This window comes from Bos grunniens, chromosome 16, assembly GCF_055505025.1.
Source record: "Bos grunniens cultivar Pamir isolate PY7600 chromosome 16, Bosgru_T2T1.0, whole genome shotgun sequence".
Taxonomy (NCBI): Eukaryota; Metazoa; Chordata; class Mammalia; order Artiodactyla; family Bovidae; genus Bos; species Bos grunniens.
Genome location: NC_141180.1, coordinates 29,754,815 through 29,770,285, shown reverse-complemented (window position 1 = coordinate 29,770,285; position 15,471 = coordinate 29,754,815). Strand labels below are relative to the sequence as shown.

The window sequence follows — 15,471 nt, the reverse complement described above, 5'->3', positions numbered from 1 at the left end:
GCCTTGCATGGGTCACCAGGGCGTCTCCCCTTAGAGTGCCTTCACTTGCTTCCTGTAGGGTGGACGGTGGCCCCCTGCAGTATGTGTCCATGTCCTAAGGCCCAGAACCTAGGGATGTGACCTCACTTAGAGAAATGGTCTTGGCAGATGTGATTATTTGATGGGCCCTAAATCCAGCGACCAGCGTCCTCATGAGAGGGAGGCAGAAAGCAGGAGACACAGAGGGGAGAAGCCAGCAGAAGGTGGGCAGTGGCCAGAGGGCCACAGGCCCTGTGGCCACAAGCCTGGGGACACCTGGAGCCCCAGAGGCCAGAAGAGGCAGGAGGGACCCTGCTCATACCTGGACTTCTGACTTCCAGCCTCTAGGACCATGAGAGAAGTCACTTTCGTTGTTTTAAGCTACCAAGTTTGTGTAGTTTGCTGTGGCCACCCCAGGAAATTGATGTGCCCCCTAAGCCCCTCCTCCTGACTCCTCTCAGAGGCTGATGCGCCCTCAGCTGTGTGCTGCCTGTGCCAGGCGCTGGTGGCCTCAGGGCTTAGTTCTGCTGGACTGTGGTCTGAAATCCCTTTGCCTGAGGGTTAGTTAGGAGAGCTCCCCCAGCCGAGCTATTGTCTGAGGGGCATCCTGACCTCAGGGCGGTGGGCCCCTGCCTGGGCCTTCAGGGGACAAGCACCCCTGGGTGAGCAGGGGGGCCCCTGGTCACCTGCAGTCCGCTCAGTCTTCCCACTGGCCTGAGCAAAGACTTTTGGAAGTCTGTCCTCCCCAGGAGCCCATGCCCCCATCCTTTCACTTTCCTTTCACTTCTAGAGACCCAGACTCTAGGAACTGGGCCAGCCCACTTCCCCACTCCTCTTGTGGCTCCTCATGGGTTCTCGGGAGGCAGCCCCCTGCCCATGTGGTGACACCAAGAGCTCAGACTCAAAAACTGCCTGTAACTTGAAACTGGTGAAGGAGCCAGCCTGGCGGCAGCCTTTCCCACAACAGCCCACAGTTGGGCCATTGGCCACATCTACAACCTGGAGCAAGGCAGCCCAGCGTGAACTAGCTAGCGTTGCAGGGCAGACGCCTCTCCCCTCTCCTCAGGCCTGGCTGTGCTTGGGCCGAGTACCCTGAGGGCAGTAGGGGACAGTCAGCCCCTCTCTGGGAAAAGGCCCAGTGCCCCTCCTGTAGCGGTAGTTGAGGGTCTTCCCGGCCTCCCACGGGGAACTGGCACCTTTGCCAGGGCTGGAAGTGCTCCTTAGTGGCCCCCATGCAGCCTCTGGCCTCTGGATCCCTCTGCTCAGAGAGGCCCTGCTGTACCCCCACCCCACCCCTGCATCCCCTCCACCCTGCCCCTGTTGTACCCCCACTTCTGCCTCCTCCACCACCACCCCTGCATCCCCTCCACCCCACCCCTGCAGCCCCTCCACCTTGCCCCCTGCCCCTGCCGTACCCCCACTTCTGCCTCCCCCACCCCACCCCTGCAGTCCCTCCACCCCACCCCTGCAGCCCCTCCACCCTGCCCCCCTGCCCCTGCTGTACCCCCACTTCCGCCTCCCCCACGCCCACCCCTGCAGCCCCTCTACTGCTCCGGCTGCTGCAGCACCAGCAGCCCTGCAGACCACATGTCCTTCCCAGAGCCTTCTCGCTGTTTGTGGCTCCTTCTCAGGGACACTCCTCCCCCCATCCCCAGCGTGTCTGGAGCTGCACTGGCTTTCCGAGGGCACTCAGGAAAGAGTAGGCACTGAGGAGGGAGGGAGGGACTGAGAGAGGGGCCCTTCTACCCTGACTCTGGCCGCAGAACCTGGGTCAGAGTCATCAGCCATGGACTGGGACCCTAGGGCCTGCTTAGAATTCTCAGGGAAGGAAGAGGCTCTGGGGGCACAGCCATGAGGCTGTGAGTGGGACTGGCATCCACTGTAGACAGACGATGTCTGGATGTGGAGCAGAGGGGAGGAGGCAGGACCACCAGGGCTTCCAGCGGTACCTGGGTGTGGGGCGTGATGGCCTGGCACCTGGAGAGGCCCTCGACCACCCAAGAGCCAAGTCAGGCCTATGGGGACCCAGGGGAGGAAGGCCAGCACCCTCAGGATCCTGGTGCCACCTGGGGTGGGCGAGAGGGCAGCCTGGGGTGTCTCTGGGGGCACAGGGAGTTGGGGTTGCTTCTATCCTGTACTCCTCATCCCCCACCACTGCCTGGCATAGCGATTAGGGTGCCTCCCTGGAGAGGCTCCTGGGGGGCTCCGGGGGTGTAGCTGCTGCAGCCCAGGTCTCTCATGGCCCAGCGGCAGTGCCAACAGCACAAGCCTATCGCGGTGCACCTGAGCTGAACAGGAGCCCCTATGCTTCATTACACCAACAGTCCATTGTGTCTGCGACAGAAAGCCCTCTGGGGGTCCCAGGGCTGGGGTGTCAGGTGTGGCCTGGCCTGGGCAGGAGGGTAGCACTGCTGGGACCCACGGCCCCCGGCGCCCCCTCCACCCAGCATCGGTGAGGGCCCTCCTGTGGCGGTGATGAGGCCGGGGATGGACGGCATTACCAGACAGTATTAGACAGAAGGACCAGATCTAACCGTGTCTGGTAAGACGCCCATCAGCAGGCTTTGGTGCAGGCAGTCTCGTCCGGTGGCCCTTCTGGGAGGGGCTGGGCTTTGCCCACCACCGGCCCTGTGGCACCTTGAGAAAGCAGGAGGGTTCAGCTGGATGGCAGGACCCGTGGAGCCTCCTAGTCTGTGGAGCAGCTCCAGGAGGCCCAGTGGCCCAGCCCAGGATCACCCCGAGGAGAGTTTTCCTGAAGACCTGTCTTCAGAGCGGCCCTGCAGGCACACATGTTTGAGAGCACAGCTGGGGAGCAGTCTGGCTTCCCTGCTCTGGATCCCAGGTCAAGGTGGCTGTGGCACCCTGCGGCTTCCTGAATGGCTGTCAGCCAGTTAATGAGTAACAGCAGGGCCGGGCAGACCCTCCTCCCCTGCGAGAGCCACTGGGGTCCAGGGCAGAAGGGCCACCACGGTGCCTGTGCTGAGTGGGTCTGGGGCGGGTGTCCTGGCTTCAGATCAGAACAATAAAATAAAGGGCCATCCTGGCCTCAGTGATTTGGGACAATGTTCCCAGTCTCGCCTACGAGGCTGCGGGGGTTGGGGGGGAGAGCAGCACGGAATGTCCAGGGCACTGAGCGCCCGGGTGCACCCTGTGCTCCCTGCGGCCCCAGTGGCCTGAGGGAGTGTGGCCTCCTTTGTGGAGCAAGAGGCCACCGCCCACAGCCCCAGCTGCCTGGGACTCTGAGGGCAGGGCCTGGATAGTGGCCATGTGTTGGGGACCCTGGACACCCGTAGTGGACATCTGATTCTGTGTGGTAGATGGGCCAGGTCAGGACGGGAAGGCGAGGGCTGCCAGCTCTGTACCAGCCAGAAGGCCATTTCCTTGTGTGGCCGTTGACGTGCCTGCTGGCCACTCTGTGAGAAAAACCTAGGCTCAGCCACAGCCTATGTGCATGCGAGAGGCCAGGACTGCCCAGGGCCCCCTGCGGTTGGTGGCCCTTCCCAGGTCCAAGTGTCCTGGGTTTACTGGGGAGCCCCGAGGGCCCCAGTGTGGCAGAACAGCCCTGCACCTGGACTTGGCAGCAGTCTCCCTGGTTGGGCCGGCCTGCAGAGTTGAGACAGGCTGTTTGCCTGCCCCTAGTTGACCAGGCCTCGGCCTAGCTCTGGGGTCCAGGAGCTCAGGACCACGTGTCCTCGGGCCACTTCCCGGCGGGTGGTGGGTCACCTTTGAACATCGTTACCAGACAGTGTTAGAGTCGAGCCGAGAAATCCAGCACTGTCCGGTAAGATGTCCACAGAGGCCCCGGTGCGCCTCGGCCCAAGGACGTGGGACGGATGGGGGTGCCGCAACCCCCTGCAGGCAGGACCCAGTGGAGGCAGGGAGGCCTGCCTGCTGCCCCTCACTTTCCCAGAGCTGGGTGTGGAGGTGAGGACCCGGGGCCAAGGCTGGAGGTGTTGCTGGTCTGCAAGGTGGCCCACTCAGCTGGGCTCAGCTGGGCCTTCACCCCCCAAAGCCTTTGTTGTGCTCTGTCCCACCCACACCTGCCAGGTGTGGTGGCAGCAGCAGCTGCTTGGGCGCCATGGGCAGGGCCTGGACACCCGCCTGTCCCACTGCTAATCACTGGGGGCGGGCCCGGTGCAGCTGCAGGAAGCCTTTGATTCTGGGGACCCAGAAGGGGCACAGACACGTCTGGACCTGGGAGAGGGGCCTGCCCCAGGTCAACTTTCTGCCTTGGAGCTGCATCTGGAAGCCACTGGGGCAGGACTGCATGGGCCAGCTGACTGTGGGTGTCAGGGGCTGTGGCGGTGTGGGGCCTTGGGCAGAGAGGGTAGGGCGGGCCAAGCTGTGGGAGGGCGGCCCCGTCGCTGCGAGCAGGGCCCCAGCGTCATCATTACCAGGCAGTATTAGAGACCAGACACCATCCAATGCTGCCCAGTAAGATGGCGATGGCCACCCCGTATTGGGTCTTGGGGCCGCCCAGCTGGGATCAAGAGGAGACTCGACGAAAGGGCACCCAGCAGCCTGAGGTACAACCAGGGTTTCTTAATGCACTGAGGTGGGGAGGGGCCAGGATGGCCAGGGCTGGAGCAAGTGTATACCCTGGGGCCAGAGCGCCAGGTAGTCCCATCTGTGGGAGCCCCACCAGTGGAGGCAGGCCTGTAGTGCCTGGAAGTGCCCAGAGGCCAGGACCACAGGGCGATCTCCCTGCCCAGTCAGCCCTGGCTGGCCAGGTGGGACCACCAGCTCTGGCCATGGGGTGGGCAACTCAGGGGGTCAGGGTGTCCTGCCCACAGGCAGTGGGAGTTCAGGGGGCAGGAGCAGGGCAGGACCCTCCTTCCGGATGGTCCCAGGGAAAGGCCCAGCCCCTGGGGGTCCTGGGTGAGCGTGTGTCGGAGGCTCCCAAACACAATCTCCCTGCCCCTCCCCCTGCCTTTGTCAAGAGCGCAGACAAAGGTTGGGGCCAGGATGGAGGGTGGCTCCCAAGACCTGGCCCTCCTCAGTCCCCATCACCGAGCAGAGCAGATGTTCCTGGGGCCTGGGGTCCCTCCACTCACTGAGCAGCCTGTCATCAGCGCCCTAATGTGGCATGGCCCTGGGGTTCTGGCCACTGCTGGCTCTGAGGTCCAGGGTGAGGTGGTGCCAGGCTTGCAGGAGGGGTGCAGGAGGGGCAGCCTGTCCAATTGCCTGGCAGTCACTGTAGCTGTGTGCCCAGAGCATGTGGAACAGTAGCCCCCAAACACAGAATACAGGACAATAACCCCCAGGTACCTGCGGGGACTGAGCCAATCTTGAAGGCACCCCAGGATGTCTGTTCAGGGTGGGGGTTGAGGAAGTGGGCAGCTCTGGGGCCCCACCCTGCTCAGGGTCCACACGTGGGACCCCTGCAGGGAGCTGAGAGACCCCTGGCACACTGCTCTGAGGCTCTGAAGGGTCCTGTCCTCTCTCCTGTCACCACACAGGCGGCACACTGGCCTGGAGAGCTGACCAGAACAGCTTCTGAAGTTTTCTGGCACCTTCTACCTATAGAGTTTACAGGGAGAGGGAGTGAGCTCTGTGCTGACCCCCCCACCCTGGGCTGACCACAACAAAGACTGCGTCCACCTAGTCCCCGGCCTCAGCTGGGTTCACCTGGTTCTCTGGCTTCATGCTCCAGAAGGGCTGCATTTCTCAGAGGGCCTGACCAGACTTAGGCCTGGCCTTGAGGGACATGGGGCTTTCCTGGTGGCTCAGATGGTGAAGAATCCGCCTGCAATGCAGGAGACCCAGTTTGATCCCTGGGTCAGGAAGATCCCCTGGAGAAAGGAATGACTATTCACTCCAGTATTCTTGCCTGGAGAATCCCATGGACAGAGGAGACTGGTGGGATACAGTCCATGGGGTCACAAAGAGCTGGACACAACTGAGCGACTAACACGTTGCCTTTCTTTTGCCTTTGGGGGACACACACAGGGAGGGGGCTTCACAGGTGCCTGGACCCTCCAGGTGACCGTATCCAGGCTCAGAGAGTGGTGCCCTTGGCCGGGATCTAGGCCTTCAACCTTCTAGCCCCAACCTTGCCTTTCATTGTCCATCCCTCAGACCTGTAAAGTCAGCTCCATTTTTTCTGAGCTAAGTGAAGCCGTTTAGACTTCACCTTCAGAGCTGAGTTAAATTTCGGCTCCACTCCCAGTGGTCAGGCCATGGGGGCTGGGACTGGGCCGAGCATCCCTCCTTGCAGCCATCACTTGTTCCAGGTGCCTCTCCGGCTTGACCTCCAGTGCCCTCGGCTGCTCATGGCCAACCCTGCTAGGGGACCAATGAGGGCCTGGGAGACCCCACAGGCCCTGGCCAGCCCACCTACGAGAGGATGGATGAGCTACTCCCGTTGTCCGCTCCCTACCAGCACATTGGCTGTTACATTTTCACTAGGAGGCAGAGACCGGGGGCTAGTGGGCAGCAAAGTGCTCCCTTCTGAGCCCCAGGACAGAATCTCACTCTCCTCCTAAACTCAGAACCTGAATTCCACAAGGAAAGACTGACGCCCTGGCCTGGGCCTCAGCGTGGCTCTCATATGGGCCGAGGGCCTGGATTGCTGCACACCTGGCTTGGTGCAGGCCGGTGAGTCTTACTGGCTGACATGAAAAATGAAAATAAATGTTCCCTGCTTCCAAGTGCCCCCAGTGATGCTTTCTTGGCCAGTTGTTGGTAGGAATGAAGCCAGTGTGCAGTCTCTGGGTGCAGGGTCTGGTTAACCATCACCATTCCGACGCAGCTCAGCTGAGGACATCTAGGAACGAGAGCATCTCCTGTTTGCAGAGCAAATAGCCCACCTGGAGGGCACCCAGCCTGCCCAGTCTGGCGGGTCCCACCTGCACAGGACAGGGTGGGGTGGGGAACACGATCCCAGCGTGAAAAACCAGCAGGCTGGTTAACCTGCCCGACGGGCCTTAATCAATGGTGAGGCCGCGCAGAGAACAAAGCACAGAAACCCAACCCCTCTGCGCGGCCGGATCAGCCAGCTGGGCAGGGAGGCTGGGGCGGGGGTGGCCCGAAGCTGGCCCATCTGCACACAGATATGGCCGGAGCTGTGCATCTGAGGCCTGACTGCCAGCCCCCCTGAGCCCTTTAGGGTGCCCTCCCCACACCAGAGGACAGACCAGGCTCCTGAGGAGGCCAGCAGCTTCTGTGGGCTATTTTATCTACACCTAAATCCACCAGATTTTGCAAGTAAGGTATTTGCAGATGACCAATATGCCTGAAAATGCATAGCAGACTGCATCCATTCTCATGAACGCAAAACTTACTTTGCCTAATTCAAACTGCTGCCAATGGCTCTAACTTTGAAGCATTTCATCTGAGTTCCTAGGAAAAAAAGAAAACGAAACCAACCCGACCTATTTTTACAGATGCTCAGCCTAAAAGGGCCTAAAGTTCTCCCGTTGGATTAAACAGCCTGTGCTTCTGCCCTAGAAGTTTCATTCGTCAGAACAGCGAACTCTATACTATGCCTCGGAGATGGTTAACCTCTGTCACGTCAACGTTTCATTTCCTAAACTTCAAAACTTCCCACGAAGGCCAATGCCTGGGCTGTGAAGGAGGCTTTCAGGCCAGCTTTCTCAGGGCCAGTGTGTGGGGCCAAGGCACCGCGGCCTCACTGCTGGACAGGGTGTTTGTGGGGGTGCAGCCGAGGGTGCTACTTTGAGTTTAGGTAGAGAATCTTTAGGACAGACTTTGGACCTGACCCCATAGCGCGTCGCTGGCAAGCCGGCCTGCACCTCCTCTGAGGTGGTTCCGGCTCTACTGGCACCTCAGACAGGGGCGGGTAGGAAACAGCAGCGAATCCGGGCCAGACCAGCTCCAGCCCAGTGTGGCCACTGGCAAAACTGAGCCCTGCCCAGGAGCAAAGCCCAGAAACCCAGAAACGGCTTAGAGCTGCCGGCGTCTCAGGCCTCTTTGGCACCGGCTCTGGGTGAAAAGACAGCTCAGAACCGGCACTTCAGTGGCCGACTCAGCAAAGGGCTTTCCAGAAGGTCTCGTGGCCCTCTGGTTGGTAGGGAAGACCCCCACCACCCGGTACTGGTCCCCTGGACGTGGCCTGTGTACGCTGACCGCCCTGGGCCGTGGGGTAGCTCCAGGCCCCCCACCCTGCTCTCCCGACCCCCGAGGCCCACCTTCTCCTCAGAGAGGAAGGGCCACCCTTCCCTGAGTTCTGGCCCCACTGGACTCTGTGGCCGACCGGCTGTCGCCACCATCACACTGTCCTCCCCAGGTCGCTGGTGAGGGCCCCGAGGGAGGCTCTCGGCCCAGGGTGGCTGCCTCTAGCTTCTCCACCTCCCGTACCAACCTGCCCCAACAGGTTCTGGGCCTGGAGGAGTAGGGTAGGAGCCCCTCCCGCCTCTGCCCACAGCCTGAGGCTCGCTGGGCCCCAGTATCTGGGACCCACCAGGCCTCTGCGTGGACGCCAGGGACGCCTTGGCGCCAGTCTCCCCGAGTACCTGTCAGCCCCTGGTCCGTGGCCCTGGCACCCAGGTCTGGCTTCGGCCCGACCGAGAGAGCTGCCTGCCGCCTGGGCAGACCTGAGGCCCACCGCCCTCAGTGGAGGCTCCGCACAAAGGAACCCGAGGTCCACGCGTGTGCAGTGGATGGCTTGCTGGGCCTTGGGGGAAGTTCTGAGAGCGACTGGGAACAATGGAGGCGGCGCCGGGTAGGGCTGGGAAGAGGCGGCGAGGCTCCGGCTCGCCTTACATGTAGGGCCTCCCCCCCCTCCCCACGCAGGTGCCTGCTCCAGGCCGACCAATCTCCACTCCCGGCGGCCGACAGGTGTGTCCCCCGGGCTCCCATAGGCCGGGAGGGAGGCAGCTAGTGACGCAGCGGCCGGGCGGGCTCGGGGCCTGCACACATTCCTGCCCCCGCCTCGCCCAACTCACCCGCCGGCCAGGTTGAACAAAAACCAGGGCAAGGCTCTTCGGCAGGGACTGCACTGGAGCGTGTGATCCGGTGGCCAGGACGGCTGGGCAGCAGCTCCTGTCCAGGCGCAGGGGCCTCCTTGCCAAACCAGGGAGGGAGCGGAGGGGGGTCATGCTCCGCACCCCTGCTTTTCCCCAGGTGGCTCCGGCGATGCCTCTGACCCTTGGGGTGGTGGCCTCCCACTGACCAAGGGCAGAGACTGGACCTGACCTCTTTGTTCCAGGCCCCCACCCCCAGTTGTGGCAGAAGTGGAGGGTCTGCTTTGTGTGGGTCTCTCAAAACCCTTCTCCTGTTTGCCCCTAGCCCACCTCTATGGTCAGGTGGCCTGGATCAGGCCGCGTGTCATACTGGCCCACATGCTAGGGGAGCCAGGCTGCTGAGAAGGGTGGGGGGTCTGCCTGGTGACCAAGGCCTTGGCAGGCCCCGGGGGCCTACATTTTAGACCCCTAGACTGGGGTGCAAGGTTTTGTGTTGGGGTTCACAGGGTGGGAGAGACAGGGCCCCAGTCCAGCTGGACTTCATGCTTGCTGTGTGCCCCCAGGGAAAGGCCTGTAATGAAAGGACAGTGATTCCAGTAATTAGCGCAACAGTAGAGAGATCCCAAAGGCACAGCTACTCTCCATAATGAACCCAGCAGCCGTGCTGGAAACTCATGTGACAGGGCTGTCCCTGGGCTGCTGGCCCTGGCCTTACTCCACCCCGGGAGGGGCTCTGTGGCCCAGAGGTTGTCCTCCAGGGATGGATGAGGCCAGAGCGCTGGGTCACCCCCAGAGGGCTCCCTGGCAGCTGCATAACTCCAAGAGGTGCTGTGCCCACATCTGGGGGATGCAGGGGAGGGTACGCCCCCCAGAATCAATCGTGGGGTCACGGTGGGGGATCCAGAAATCTGCCATGGGCCCCTCGAGTGTGGTTCTGAGTTCACTGCCACCTGGACATCCCAGGCCGCCCCACTCCCTGACTCTGGAGGGGGAGCAGCCTGGAGCTGGTCTGGCCCCCTGGGCCTGGTGTGGGGAGTCTGAAAGGCAGTCCTGGGAGCAGCGGTGACCTCTAATCCTCGAGCCTTGGGCTCCAGCCCCTCCTTGGGATTGTCAGGATGCCCACCCACCCTGATGCCCACTCATGTGTCTGCGTTTGTGTAGGGATGAGGCAGGACACAGACGTCCCATGGGTACTGTCTTTTGAGGAGATTGAGGCACTGTCAGTGGACAGAAGTGGGCGGAGGGGCTGTTCGAACTGACCTCCTCCTCCGTCTCACACCCTGCCCTCCCCAGTGCTGCCTGCCAGAGGGGAGGGCCTCTTCACTAAGCCCTGAGGGCCAGGATGCGGTGGGGACCAAGGGCCTGCTCAGCTCTGCCAGGAAGGAGCACAGAGTTGGGTCCAGGAAGGGAGACAGTCATGGGAGGAGTCCCTGCCCCTGGAAGGGAGCATCTGAGGGTCGACTGGTTGCTTGGCCTGAGAAGAGGCAGAAGTAAACCTTCTCTTAGTTTCTGGCCTGCCTGGAGGCTCTGATCCTGTCATCACCAGGTGGGGACCCTTTCCTGCCAACTCAGAGGCTCCTGCAGACTCAGAGACACACCAGGGCACACTCACATGGCTTCCTGAAGCTGCTCTACTGGGCAGCTGCCCTGGGCCAAGGGAACCCCCTACCATGGAGGCTACCCTAGCTGGCCACAGTGGTGCTGCTGAGGCCTGCTTTTAGTCCAGGGTCAGAAAGCAGCTCAGCTATTCCTGTGGCCCAGGAGCCAGGCCCGCCCCTGCCACGGTGAAAGCCACTTGGAACATCCCCTAGTGCATCACTTTGAAGAGGGCTATTCTGGTCTGGCTGACTGCCCACCCTTGACCTTGCAGTGACTGCTCATTGCTCTCCTTGCCTGTTCTGCCTAAGTCTTGAGAAGGAAAAATGACCCGAGTGAGACTGGGCCCTGTGCTGGCAAGATGACCGAGGAGGTCTTGGGAGGTTTGCACGCATTTCATCCCTCAGTTTTCAACAAAAGTTCAGTTTAGATGTTCCCGCTGCCCCTACAGTGTTTGCAGGCAACCCTAGCCAGCCCAGGTGGGGGTCCCAGGACACTCTGGCACCTCTGAGCTCTGCTGATGGCCACCTCGAGGCCTGAGCTGGGGTCGTCACTCCTAGTGGAGCAGCAGTTGGCTCCTCCCTGTGCAGAGGCCCTGTCCCTCCAGGGCAGCACTTCCCCGCCGGCCAGGATAGTTTCCAGGGAGTAAGGGTGGGCGGGCCCTGGGCGGCCCCAGAGCCTCTGGCATCCTCCAAGGGGAGAGCGAGAGCCAGGTGCCCAGGCCCTGAAGGGTCAGCAGGGTGCCGCCCCATAGCACACCAGGCTCATGTTGTCTCAGCCCGCTGGCAGCAGCTATACTGGGTGCTGGGATCCCTGGAGAAACCAGTGGCCACCAGACAAAGGTTCTGGCCCAGCCTACCTGCTGGGTGCAGATGTTGCCATGGCAGCAGGAGGGGGCGGGGCCAGCAAGAGAGGCTCTTCAGGGACAGGGAAGCCTGACCTGGGAGGGGTGACAAAAGCTCCCCCCCAGCTTGGGGACACAATCGGGCTGGTGGTAGAGCTGGTGGTGAGCTGGCCCCCCGCCCCTCAGCCCTCTCTGTGGGGCTGAGGCCTCATGGGGCGGGGCAGGCAGGACAAAGGGCCATTGTGCTGTGGCTGCGGCTACTTCCTGCATGGCAGCCAGCCACAGACGGCTGCAGGCTCCCTGTGCCCCCCCAGGGCTCAGCCTCAGCCTGGAAGCCAGGCCCAAGAGGGTCCCACCTTGGGTGCCGAGGGATGGCCTTCCCACTGTGACTGTGCTGGGGCAAGGGCAGGGCCCTGGAGCTCCTGAGCCTTGGACTTGGGAACGGGACCTCTCTCAGCTTTTAGCCAGCTCTGGGCTCCCCAGGGGACACCTTACTGAATAGCCTTACCAGTCCCTGCACTTCCGGCTGGGACGGGCCATTTCTCCTCTGCAAGCTCCTCTGACTCACCTCTTCACCTCAGCAGAGCAAATACCCGGGGCAGGTGTGGGTAGATGCTGGGGGCTGCCAAGCAGCCCTGTGTGGGCCCACTTGGGCAGCTGTCCCTGGGGTCAGCACCCCCACAGAGGGGGCAAGCTCTGTCACTCACTCTTCCCTGGCCCTCCACCAAGTCAGTGGTGTTGACCTGGATTAGGGAGGGGCTGTGGCTAACTTTGCTTTCAGCCACTGCAACCGGTACTGCCTTGGAAGACAGGCAGCTTGGCTCCAGGAACTGGGAGAAAGGTCTAGTTGCTGGTCCAGTAGGGCAGGTGCTAGTGTCTGGGGTCTGGACTTGGAGGTTCTGCCCAGGAACAGGACTCCCCGTGGGGCATGGCTTGGCCACCTCTTCCCACCCAGAGCTATCTGAAGCATGGAGACCCCGTCCCAGGAAGGCCAGGCTGGGGCGTTGTGCTCCAGGGTAGAGGTGGGGCTGCAGTGCCTGCACCCCTGGATCTGCTCTCCGTAGGCTTCCTGTCCCTGATCTGTGGGGCCAGGTGTTCCCCGCAGAGGCCGCTTCCTCCCACCGTGCTGACAGATGAGTGCAGGAGGCTGGGCCCTGCCGTAATCAACTGCTGTGCTGAGACGGGACCCTCTTTCTTCCATCTTTTGATCTACATTTCCACTCCTTTTGGCCTCAGGTACTCCCACCTGGCCCAAGGACCTAGGTCCTGTTGGCTGTCCCCAGCTCAGGGCCAAAGGGTTCAAGCCAGAAAGCTCAGCAACTATCACTCCAGGTTCCTCACGGCCCCACACGCTGCCCTGAAGGCCTGCTGGTGCCCATGTGTAGGCTGGGGTTACTCCAGTGCTGGGACTTCTCTCTCGCCCTCCTGGATGAGTCTTGACCGCTTCGTCCCCGCCTGCCTGCCCTGGGCCACGCTCTCAGACCCCATTGTTCAGGCAGGGCCTGGTGGCAACACCGCAGGCCGTGCCAGTGCTGCAATGTGTTCCTGCAGCCTTACTCAGCCTTGACCTTGACCCCGTGCCTGAGATCCAGAAGCACCTATGTTGTCTCAAGCCCGTCTCCCTGAGGGCCACACCCGGTCACGGTGTCCAGAAAACACTGGGCCAGAAGTCTGAAACCCTGTGTCCATCATTCTTAGGCAAATTGAGGCCCCCAGTGGCCTGTAGGGCACCAAATCCAGGGCCAAAGGTCAGCCCTCTGGGCTCCTGGGCTCAGCATGTTGGCAGCTGGTCACTCTGCTTGCAGAGCCTCTGCCCAACCGGGCTACCAGAGACCAAGGTACCCTGGCCCTGCCCGTCTCTGAGAGCCTGTGGGTTGGGTTCTGGTGTTGTGGGGATGGAGGGGCAGGGGTCAACCCTGTCGGGGTCTGTAGCTGGGGAGGACCCAGAACTGTGGAGTTCAAAATATTTGAAATTAAAAAGGTCCCACTGGTGATGTAAGAACAGGTGCCCCAATGCAATGTGATGAGCAGGGCAGCAGCCCTATGGCTCCTCCCAAGCCCCTGCCCCAGTCTAAGTGTGAGGAAAACATTAGACAAAGCCCAGCAGAGGGGCACATGATGGACATAATGGGCACATACCTGGCCAGACCTCCTGCACAGGCCAAGGTCACAGAAACAAGGGGGGTCTGGGGCCTGTCACAGACAGAGGAGCCCAGGCATACATGACAGTGGATGTCATGTGGGGTCCCGGGTGGGAAATGAAGAAGCCAGGTGAGGTGGGATGGGAGCCCACGGAAACGTGCTGTAGTGGCATCACTGGCCCGAAAGCAGGGGAAACTGGCTGTGGGCCCTCAGGAACTCGCGATGGCTCTGCAGCCTGAAACTATCAGGTAGAAAAAGCTCATTTAAGTATATCTGCAAGAGTCCCACCATAACTCTGGCAGACGTCCCGGGGGCATCAGGGGACAGAGCAGGTGGCTGTGGGCAGAGACGCCAGGGGAAGCTGAGGACAGAGGCATTGATGGAGCTGAGGCGGGGGCCTCTGGCTCTGGCTCCCATCTGAGGCCACGAGGGGGGCTGTGTCCCAGGTCCCTCTGGCCTCCACCCCCACCCCGTCCTGTGCTTGGGCTTGGCGGGGCACCTAGAACTCGGGGGGTCCCTGAGGCCTCTTGTCTGGTCTGGTCTGAATGTTCCTGGTGGAACTCTGGACACTTGAGGCCTGATGGGGCCAGCTGCCTCTGGGCTCCCCTGCACCCCCTGCCCAGAGGCTCTGAGCAAAGACTGGCTCAGGGTCTGAGTGCCTCAGGTCCCAGTGGCCCCTTTGTCCTGGGAGAGCTGTCCGTAGAGCTGGGGCCTCATCTGAAGCCCCTGGAGGACATGGTGAGGGGCATCTACCCCTTCACTCACAGCCCCACAGTTTGGGACCCCAGGAGTACCCAGGCCAGAGTTCAGGCCGACACCAGGAACCTGGCTGGTCACACCCTACCCTCCCCTGCCATGTAAGGCCCACACTTGTCCTGTCCTGTCCTGAGGTCCAGCACTCACAGGGCGGGGCAGGTCCAGTAACTCGGCAGCCCCTCAGGAAGACACAAAGATCCTGGGGGCAGCAGGGGCCTTGGTGCTGAGGCTGGAGTGATCTGGGGATCTGCACTGGCGACCTGTCGGGTGGGGTGCCAGCTTGGGGCCATATCCTTGTGCCGGGAGACCAGACGTTCAGCCCTACCACCCCTCTGGTTCCACCTTTGGCCAAAGTCAGAGATTTCCAAGTCTTCATCTCCCTAAGAGCCTGTTTCCAGGAGCATCAGCCCCAAACCCAGCACTCAAGAAAGGAGGGTAGCCCTTGCCTCTCAGCCCCTCCTCAGGGTCTAACTGAAATAAAAACCATCTGTGGGGTGCAACAGGGACCTCAGATCCACAGGCCAGCCTGGCTGGGGAGCCCCAGGCCTCCACTCTTGTTCCCCAGCCAGCCCTGAAGGAATCCTCTGAAACAGGGCCACAGTTCCCCCACTCAGGGCAGATCCACTGAACCCCCATTTCGCCACCATTCAGTGGGGCCTGGAGCAGGATGCTGGTGCAGTAGGGGGTTGGGGGGCGGGGGAGGCTCCCACAGCCCCAGCTTTATTGCCAGCCATCCAACACTCACTGGTCCCCTTCGTGGTCTCAGACCAGGCCCCAGGACTTATCTGCACTCAGAAAGGGAGAGTGCCAGATGCCTTGTCACAGTCATGGGGCCTCTGTATCCCCAAATCAACATCCTTACTCTTTTATATGGCATCTCAGACCTCTGGCCACCGCCAGCCTGACTGCCCCTGTCCAGGGTAATCTGGCCCAGGGTAATCTAGCCCCCAAGGCCCTCTCCTGCCTGGCCTCCCCCCACCCCCACTGCAATCCCTTGGGCTTCTGGGGGCCTCCTTGGGTCACGCCCACCCTGGATCTCTAGGAACCTGTAGCCCAGACTCAGCATCACGTTCTGCAAGGCCACCAGTCTCAGTTCTCAGATGGTGTCAGTGCCGCCTCTCCACTCCCTGCTTCGTGCCAGGGGCCCTGCTGCCTTCTCTGAGCAAGAGTGACCTTGGAGTCCCTGCACCC

The 15,471-nt window shown here is 61.8% G+C and overlaps 1 protein-coding gene across 3 annotated transcripts in view; it reads right to left on the bottom strand.

Annotated features, from left to right (window-relative positions):
- The window catches only part of TTLL10 (tubulin tyrosine ligase like 10), a 53,997-nt gene that overhangs the window by 19,715 nt on the left and 18,811 nt on the right, over nucleotides 1-15,471 (bottom strand). The window contains exon 1 of one of the 3 annotated variants that reach the window (XM_086343947.1): nucleotides 8,493-8,719. The exons of 1 other annotated variant lie outside the window; for it this stretch is intronic. The gene's annotated coding sequence lies outside the window, so the exon portion shown is untranslated. Of the gene's footprint in view, nucleotides 1-8,492; nucleotides 8,720-15,471 lie in introns of those variants that run through there. One more of the 3 variants, XM_086343944.1, reaches the window with a different exon arrangement.